The 10525-nt window shown below is 40.5% G+C and overlaps 1 long non-coding RNA gene across 1 annotated transcript in view; it reads left to right on the forward strand.

Annotated features, from left to right (window-relative positions):
- The window catches only part of LOC135981095 (uncharacterized), an 87315-nt gene that overhangs the window by 22758 nt on the left and 54032 nt on the right, over positions 1–10525 (forward strand). The window lies entirely within an intron of this gene.

The raw sequence follows: 10525 nt of genomic DNA on the forward strand, positions 1-10525 counted from the left end.
ATCTGGAGGTAAAAAGGCTAGAAATATCCAGCTTCCAGTATTCCATATTTTACTTAGTCACATTCAACTTTTTTGTATCCCACAGAAAACAGTCCTTAAAGATGAGGGTTTTCCTTCCTATGGACTCACCATACAGGCTTGTAAACTTGGCAGACTATTTCTAAAATAAATTAGTCTCCGTCCAAGCTGTGATGAAGATGATTTCCCAGATCTTAAACAGGACTTCATGCAACCAGAGTGGAACTTATTTCTAAAGGAGACCAGTTTGAAATTCAGTTGCTGTATCTATGGTGCAGTAACTGCCATGATAATTGCTTTGATAATTAGAACTAACGATTACTGTTAGAGTTCCTAAATCTGTCTTTATAAATAGATACTCTGTCTACTCCCACAATTTAGCTCCATAAATATCTTTATAGTAGGATTCTTTTTTAATATATACAAATTGTTTCCTTTATGAGGAATGATAAAAAATATTCTAATGAATGCATGGAGCCTAACATTTCAAAGTGGCTGCTTAAATTGTATTCATACAACCACTATGTGTGCAAAAAGATTTAGGCACATATAATATTGCTTGTGCTGCAAACTTATGTGTACATCCGTAGGAACAAATATAGGATTTCCATATGGAGTTTAAGTGGCCAAAAATTGGGCCCCTTGTTGTAAATGTTCCCTCAAAAGGAATTCTTAGACTCAGATGGTTGGTAACTTAAAAAATATACTAAGGGCCAAATTCTTCTCTGATATGGCCATTGATCTTTAAGGCCTTTGTAAACAGAATTTGGCCGTTTTTTATTTTTTTAAATAATATTGTCATTGCTTCCCCCATTATGCCCTTCCTAAATTCTATTCAAGAGTTGACCCTCGCTTTATTCCCTCTGTTGCCTGCTTGCAGTTATAATGACTGCTGTCTAATTCTGCCCAGATGTAAACTGCAGTCCTTCCCACTGAATTCAGACATGTCAGGGCAGAGTTTAGCCACTAGATAAACTTATTAGAAGTGCAAATGACCATTGGACTATTACTACACCTCTACCGCGATATAACGCCACCCGATATAACACGAATTCGGATATAATACGGTAAAGCAGTGCTCCGGGAGGGTGGGGCTGTGCATTCCAGGGGATCAAACCAAGTTTGATATAACGTGGTTTCACCTATAACGCGGTAAGATTTTTTTGGCTCCTGAGGACAGCGTTCTATCAAGGTAGAGGTGTATTACAAGCAGATATTGTACTGAGTTAAACAATTCACTACTCTCTTTGGTGTGTGTTCCCGGTTTATAGACAGTTTTGTAAGCTGTTTTTACTGAAAAGAGTACATTGTATGTAAGAAGGCCTATAAGTTTTCTAATTAAAGTGGAGTTGTGGTAATAACAGAAAAATGTGTGTATACCACCTTGTACTCACTAGATCTCATTAGCTTTGAGTCCTATCAGCTTCACTGCAGGGTTGAGCTGTATTCTATTTCTTATGCATCATCAAAAGCATTGTGTCTAGATTCTACTGTTTGAATAAGTGGCAAAACTCCCATTGTGACATTAAAGGGGTAAGAGCAGACCCTACATTTCAGCTACCAGGCCAAGTTGTTCTCTCTGTTACAATCCCATTGAGGACTAAAGGGTTGTACAGTTGAAACTGAGGACAAATTTAGTCACAGACTCTTTATTAATACTGGTGATATGTAACCAGAAAGAAAATACTTTCAAATCCCTAAAAATCAAATTTTGGGTGTACTATGAATTCATGTGGTGAATTTGCCCATTGAGAGACAACACTCCATAATGTTAATTTTCCAAATTCACTTTTGGTCATAAGACCTCACTTTAGACTACTCTTGTGTGTACTTTACATAGGAAGGTAAGGTGTTAGTAGTGTATAATTAGTGAAAAAAGACTCTCTTGGTTTTGGGAAGTATTTGCTTTACTGTCACAAATTAATTGTGCTCAAAACATAATATCAATTTCAGGTAAAGATTTTTATGACACACACTCATATTCTTCTCTGCTTTCTTTGGTTGAATCAAGGTGAATAATGACTCGCATTTTTGTAACTGAGGAATTTGAATGCAATTTTTTTTTTACTCTAGATCTCTACAGTTTGACACTATCTTTTTGAATAAGTCAATAATTACTGGGTAGAAATAACAGTCGCTTCATTCATCGAGTATAATTTGAATGATTTAATTATGTGGATGGAAGATTTTAGTTTTTCAGCTTTGCTGTTTACTTCCTTTTTTGAGTAAAGATTATCAACCTAACATCTTTTTGGCAACTGAGGAACGAACAAACAGAGCTTGTCAACATTGGGATATTCAGGAAAATTAATCCAAATTAATTAAAGTTGTGAATTTTAAAGAGGATTAGTTTAGCTGCATTAAATCCCTGTGTGGTCTTTCTCATTCAGAATTAAAGTGGCTTTAATTTGATTTAGCTTAGTTTACTTACAAGACTTCACTTCAGTGATTTTTTTTTTATGTCACTGCACATCAACTGGTCATGAAGCCATGAGTGCTCCCTGCCACCCTTATATGTTGTGACAGTGAAAAGTTATACTGCATGCATGTGTGTTCCTGATTGGTGAGAGAGACTATGGGTTTGTCTATCCAGGGACAATCTCCTTACTTAGAAGTCCAAAAATTTGCTGGGTTTATGCTTATCCTGGCACAAAGGAGGTGAATCCAAGGGTTCTTGGGAGAAATTATTTAGTGGCCTCGGAGTGCAGCCACCAACTCTTGCTGGTGGCGGTTGTCACACACATTCCTAAAACACTTAATTAGCGTTAGGAAAAACAAATATTCACATAGACATGTCCAAATCATTGTAATTAGCAATAAATAAATCTGTTGTGAAAAGTGATATTAACAAATGTACAAGTATAATTTTTCACAGCAAGCCTGGGGACAAATTAAGCCCTAGACGGGGGTTGGGGAGATAGCAGGGGGTAGGGACGATGAAGGGGGGAGGCAGTGGGGCTGGAGGATGGAGCAGAAGCCACGCGGATGGAGTCTGGGGCAGGAGCCTGAAGCCCATGGCCAGAGTCTGCCACCCCAGGGCTAAAGCCCAAAGTCTGAGCCCCACCACCCCTGGGAAGGTGAGGAACTCACTGGCTGCCTGCTCCTCCAGCGTTGTGCCCCAGGTGTCTCCAAAGGGGGACAGGGCCAAACCCCTGCTGATGTCCCAGCAACTAAGGTGGTGCATCCAGGAGCACCAGGGAGGGGTAGGGACAAAAAAGCCACTGGTGGCCGCATTGAGAAATGCTGGACTAGAACACCCACTTAGTGCTAGGACAGACTCTCTTATTACCAGTCCTGGAAGCCATATAGACCATACGACTATTAGCATTGTGTAAGTTGGCATATTACCAGTTTCCACAAATATTTTTGGGATTTACCCTTTCCTAATTATATTGTTAGTGCCCCTGGGTTTTTTTATGGCTCAGTAGAGGATGTTATGAAATTATACAGCACAGAGGTATTTTTTCTCTTCTCTTTGGTGAGTCATCTTTTCTCTGTTGGAAGAACACGTATCCCTTGAGGTTTCAGTGCAAGAAGAAAGACCTTATGGCTCATTGCACAGCAATCCGTCTTCAAGACCTGAGTGCCCCCTCCCCTTACTTGTATGTTATAACACTTAACCTTTATTTTTATTTTTTAATTCAAGCATAATCTAGGTCCAGTAGTGTACATTTTTGTGTGCCCAGAAATAAGAAACTCTTTATTTTTAGGCATTTTACTTTGTATATGTGGTACAGACAAATTAAACACATTACACTGTTGTAACACCTAGTTCATATGTTCATATGCATCGTGATGACTTAGTGGGTAAGGTGCTAACCCGGGACACGGGAGACTCCAATTCCTTGCTCTTCCATGGGCTTCCTGTGTGACCTTAGGCAAATCACATAGCAAACCAAGGCACAGAGAGGCTATCTCCAAAAATAGGGATAATAGCACTTCTCTACCTCATGGGTATAGTCAGGATAAATACATTACAAATTGTGAGGCACTCAAATATTATGGTAATGGAGGCCTTATAAGTCCCTAGGATACATACATACATGCTCACCTCTGCATCTTCTCGTTATACCACAGAAGATGCAAGTAATTTTCATACACAATCTTTTTAAAACATCATTAATGTTGTTTGTAGGCCACATCATTGAGAATAGCCCATCTTTTATTTTCTGTACAAGATCAAAATATTTTTTGTATCCTACATCTTTAGACAAAGGGAACTGAACAATCTAAGTAGTACTATGGGATCGTTAGAGTGTAATGTAGAGTGTTTACACTCCCTTTGATTTTAACTATTTATTAATTAAACTAATGAATAAATAATAGTGAAATCCTTCCAAGGAAGAAAAGTTTGAGAGAAATGCCTGACCCACAGTAACTTCTACTTTGAATTCCTTGGGATCTGATTTTGTGTGCGTAAGTCTGACATGAAGGTTGAGAAAGTACAAGTTAATAAGAAATGAAGCATAGTCTATTCAGTAGACTCACTTCTAGAGGTAGGCTGATATTTCTTTGAATTAGCCAGTCCTTGACTGTTGCTTGATGTGACATACATGAGAGAATATTTGCTAAAGGTCAGCTTCCTTAGAATGTGGAATTGCTTTCCAAGCTGGAGGAGTGGAAGCAGGTGCCTCTTCCAAGCTACTCTAAAACAGAGGCCATGCAAAGTCAAAAACTCACCACTTTCCAGGGCATTAACTTTATTAACAAAGAAAATAACAAAACCATAAATTTCAGCTCAAGATTTCTCCCCAGTTTACATCCTGGATATAGCTCAGTCCACACTCAAAGACCTTTCCCCCTAGACAATCACACTCCTCTTCCTTATATCTGGGTAGAGTAGCAAGCCACCTGCCAGGAATAAATCAGCAGAATTCCCTTGAACCTCCCCCAGGAGAATCAACATTTATTAGCAGGGTAGGGTGTTTCTGAGAAACACTACAACTGGAGTATGCAAAGTGCTAAAATACATAGCGTAGGGAACAAGGCTGCATTGATGTGGTGCCATAACAGATGACCCAAGTAGGTCTTTTCCTTTTTTATTTCTTTAAATGTTTGTAGAGACTTGCCTGAACCAATTTGCCAGATTGCAACACCAGGAAGCTGGCGTCATTATCTTATGTCGGATGCCTGCAGGTATATAGAGGAAATGATACCTCACACAGTGGCTTCCCCCTTCTTTGAGACAGGTGGAGCATGATTCTGGCTTAACATCTGTGACGGAGCAGGGAGCGGCGCGGATTTGACCTGGGAATGTTGCAGGGGGGTTACATTGGGGATGGAAAGGAAGCTACCTGAGCTGTAACCTGAGCCAGGAGTGGGTTGGGAGAAGTGACACCTTCTGCCAGGGAGACTGAACAAAGGAGAGGAGGAGCAGAGGGGAGGGGAGAGAAAGCTGCTGGAGAAGTTTTTGTTTTCAGTTTGGGCTGGGTGGTGCAACGCAGGGAACCCCACGCTGGGGTCTAAGCTCCCTAAACCCCCCAGAAAGACTTGATTGAGGGGTTCTGGTTGTACCTACACGCTCCGCTTGGGACTATGTTCCTGTCATCTAATAAACCTTCTGTTTTACTGGCTGGCGGAGAGTCTCGGTGAATCTCAGGAAGGGGGGTGCAGGGCCCTGACTTCCCCACACTCCGTGACAACATCTACTTAGAGGATTCCATGGACCTGGAGAAGGAAGGCTGGGGGAAATGAAGAGGCACTCTTTGAAGTGGTTCTATGATTCAAGGAACAGTTGAACCAGACCAGGTGCCTTCTCATCACTTAAGGAGACAGAATGCTCTCTCTCTGTTCACGTGTAGCATCTCTTTATCCTAAAGGTTCACAAATATATCTGCCAATAACAGGAAACACTCCATAAGCTACAGCTATTTAACAATGTACAGTAGCAGCTTGGGACACAAGTGAAGCGCATCATGTCAAATTGAAACAGCAAAGATAATGTGGTAGTTAATCTGAGTAATTAGATCCTGGAGTTGTCCAGACACCAGTACCAATATTGCTACTCTTCTCAAAAGTGCTACAGGATTTTTAATTGCCATGAGGATTTCTACTTTCCATTTTATACTGATGATCTGAACAAGCCATTACCTCCCACGAAGGAAGGAAAAGAAAGCAATACGTCTTAATTTGACTGGTCCGCTGGGGGTACAGCTCAGCATTTGGAACTTTCCTTTCACCAGTCTTTTGATAAGAACAGGTTTAGAACATGAAACAATTGAAATCAGGATCGGAGCTCATTCATCCGGTTCACGTTGCTTAAATGCTGAGGTGTCCCAAAGTTTCTGGTTTCCATGGTAAACAAAGCTGCAGTGTTTTTCTTTTGTTCCGGTTCAGTGCAAATATTTGCACGCTGGGAAATGTTCAGCTCCACAGACCTATACATCAGCCATCTGCTTATAAAAGCCAACACCCTTTTGCTCAGAGACGGATATAGGGGAGTATCCTGTTCTGTCAGTTTCCTAATTCCTGGGCCTCAGTTCATTGACTTTTAAAAGTCCAAGTTCATTAGACCTTCCCTGTTCAAATTACAGCTGATAAGTCTAGAAAGGAAAATGTGTGAGAAGCAATAGAAGCTGCTGTCACAATGAAGCAAGTCTGTAGCCGAGCTAGAAGAATGCCAATGATGTAGATGTGTCCTCTTCTACAGGCTTATAACAGATTATATTGTAGACACATCTACATCATTGGTCTTCCTGAATGATAGTTCTGCTATACTGCTATTACAAACTCGATTCAATGTTTAAAAACAAAAACAAACAAACAAAAAACACAGCTTTTATTGCCCCTCTCTCTCTCTCTGTCTTTTTTCCTTCCTGGCCTTCTCAGCTGTAATCTAAACAGAGGAGACCAAACAAACCTGGACTTTCTAATGTCAATGAATTGTGGTCTAGGAATAAGGCACTTGAAGGAACAGGATCCTCCCCCTATATCACAAGAGAAGGAAATAAAAACCGTTGATAAATCGTCCGCAGCGAATACAATGTAGCACAGCAGCCAAGAGAGGGGAGGAGACAGGAGGGAGCTTCCTCCCTCTTCTAACTATTCCATCCCTATCTTTTCAGGGCAGCATCAGAGGGGGAGGAGAAAGGAGGAGGAAGACACTGCTGGTCATGTCATGGACTACCATGTTATTTAGCTTAAAACACACATCTCTGAGAAATGACATAAATCTGAGATTTCAGCTTCTTGTTACAGCACCAAGTCTGGTACATGGAAAAGTAAATCTCAAGGGGGGAGAAGGGGCAGGTCAACTGTTAATTTAACGAGACTTTAAAACTGAAGAAAGAGGAACACATTGAACTCTACAAATACACAATGTGTTTGTTCTCTGAACACATAGCTCCACCCAATGGACTGGATCTGAAACCTCATTACCTTAAGGCTCCTGAAATCTTTTCTTTTATGCCATCATTTCAGGTCTCTAAATCCTCTCATTTTTTCTACTGCTATGCTCCCTCCTAGACCCTCTAAGTCACAGGTATTTTGATCTACTTGTGTTAATATTTGTGGCATCTGATCTGATTCTTAGCCACTTTGTTTTCATGTCCAAGGAGGCTAAATTATCAGCAGTGGCCATGTTTGTGATACTGCCTACTTCTCCACCATTGACTGCTGTGCTGGTGATTTGTTTTGGGTTTATGCTGGGTTTTAATTTTCATATTCAAGCTCTTTAGGGCAGAGAGTATGCATTCTTATGTCTTACACCATTTAGCACATATGCAGGTGCTGCTGTAATATGAATAATTATAATAGCCCAAAATCTTGCTTCCCGTGTAAATTAGTCCCATTACATCTAGTTGATAAATTTTAATGGACATCTAGTCTCATGTCATCAATACACGATGGAATTAAAGATCAAATTCTGTCCTTGGCTGAAGTTAATAAGCTTGCAAGGCTACAACGGAGGGTAGAATTGAATCTGATACTTAGGACTGAATAAATGAGAGAAGAAAGAAGGTGAAATCAGAAATGGGATCTTCCAGCTAGTAGGCCCAATAAAGCTAATCAGACATAGAACTAAAATGTTGAAAAATGCTTCATTTTGTGTTGATCAAACCAAAATGTGGTGTTTCAAAGTTTTTTTTTTAAAATGTTTTAAAAGCAAGGGACATCCCAAAGTGAACCGTCTTTCCGAAATAAGACATCAGAACCTTTTCTTTCAGAAATGCAGATACAAACTTCTTCAACGTGTCTGTTTTTTCCCCTTTTTCTGCAGAAAAAGTTCATTAAAATGGACTCAAAATCATGAATTGCTTTGGTCAACCTGAATCTGCATTTTTCTGCAAAAAAGTTTTCAGATTAAAAGTTTTGTCTAGCTCTAATAATGACTTATTTCAGTGAGGTGAAGTGAGTATTATTGATGAGAAAGGTAGGGTTGAGAGGGGGGTAGGGAGTTTGAAGGGTTACTCAGAAAGGGAGGAATGGCTTTATACCTAATGGGAGGCATCTATAACAAAAATAAACTGTTTCATAAAGTGCTTTTAAAATGCAACAGTAGGGGTTGCAAGGCACCCTAACCAGCAACACGAGTGATTATTGTTTTAATAAACATGGACGGGGAATAGGTGAGCTTGTTAAAGCTCAGGAAGCCCCTCTCCTGTGTCATGACCCTTGAAGAGGCCAGGTTCACTGGGATTCTTTGCATTCAGAGAGCATAGAGTCTCTGCACGGCTGCCATCACTATTAGCACTAGCCTTTGTAAAACGGGTGGATCATGTCCTTGACCCACTCCCCCAAATTGGCCAACAGCACTGGCTGGGAACAGAGGGGAGCAGAGATTGCATTGTTTCCAGTGGTGGTGCACTGCTAATGCTGCTTCCGGGGCTCCTGACCTCCTCCCCACTTCCAGCATGGGGCTGATACTATATTCCATAAACCAGTCTGAGGGTTGTGCCGCTGAAATCTGTACAAAAAATGTGTAACAGCAAATGTTAAGCACTTGGCTGCATTGCATGTTTGTGCTATTAGGAAAAACCTTGCTGTTACTGGTTCCATTATTAAATTATGATATAAAACATACAAGGTGTGGAATGTAGCTGAGTTAACAATGCAATTGGAGTCTTAATTGGTGCAATTCTTCTGAAATTGCCCAACCTTAATGTTGCATGAATTCCTTCTTGTATGCATTGGATTTGGGCCCCAAATGTTTGCTGGCAAAATGACAGATGTACTCTCAGTGCCCAGAGACTATGCATATTTTTAAGGTAAAATTATACAGATACCTGTCTCTAAACATTCCATGTATGCCCCAGTGGAATGTTTCTGCTCTGCTGCTGAGTGCACCAGTTGCAGGTGGTTGATTTCAATGACATGTTTATGGTTGACTGACTGGAGCACTAAAGATGTAGGGGCGGTTTGTTTTTGATGGTGGTGTAGCCGTGTTGGTCCCAGGATATAAGAGGGACAAGGTGGGTTAGGTAATATCTTTTATTGGATCAGCTTCTGTTGGTGGAGCGCATAAGGGGAGCATTAGTAGTCAAAGAATTAATGTTGCAAGGTCTTTGATCTTGGACTATTTGTGGGGGAGGAGCTTTTTGTTTTTTTAGTATAGCTGTTATAGCTTCAGCCCTTGAGAAAGAAGCTGACAATGCCATTCAGTTTGCATTTAATGGCTCCAAGTACTTGCCCTATAAGAAGCATAGTTATAAAAATGTTACTGAATTTGGGGGGGGGGGGGGGGTTGCCTTGTTTCGCCTTCACATCCTTGTATTCTTAAAACTGGCTTTTGGTTTTGGAATTATGCAAAATTCAGTATGCGCAAGGTAGGCCTGATTCTCCTTTGACTTAAAGTGGTGATTTGTATTTTTAATTCATGGCAGAATTGCTTAGAGCTAGAGATAGGCACTTTAAAAAATTCTTTATAAATCAAAATAAATAACACCATTGACTTCAGTGGAGTTACTCCTGAGGAAAACATGAATAGATAAGTGTAATTTACCCTTTCCCACAATAGAAAAAACAGGGTTCACCTGATGAAATGAATAGACATCTGGTTTAATACAAACGAGAGGAAGTACTTTTTCACACAACTAACCTGTTGAACTCATTGCTATGGGATGGTGTATGACCAGAAGTATAACAGGGTTCAAAAAAGAGGCAGATATATTGATGGAGGACAGGTCCATCAATGGCTATTAACCAAGATGGGCAGGGATGCAACCCTATTCTAAGGGCAACTCTAAACCTCTCACTGCCAGAAGCCGGGAGGGGAAGACAGGGGTAGATCATTCCAGCTGCCCTGTTCTGTACACTCCCACTGAAGCTCTGGTACTGGCCACCATCGGAGACCGGATACAAGGCTAGATAGACCATTGGTCTGAGGCAGCTTGGCACTTCTTATGTTCTTATATTCTAAGTAACACTGGTGTGACCAAATTCAGGTTCTGTGGCTTTCTCCTTTTAAGTTATATCACTATAACGTTTGGTGGAGATGAGTTGTCTGGGTTTATTTTCAACATACATGTGTTTTGTATTTTTCCAGCAAAAGGCAAGGAATAGAATGTTC

The sequence above is a fragment of the Chrysemys picta genome, chromosome 2 (assembly GCF_011386835.1).
Source record: "Chrysemys picta bellii isolate R12L10 chromosome 2, ASM1138683v2, whole genome shotgun sequence".
Lineage (NCBI taxonomy): Eukaryota > Metazoa > Chordata > Testudines > Emydidae > Chrysemys > Chrysemys picta.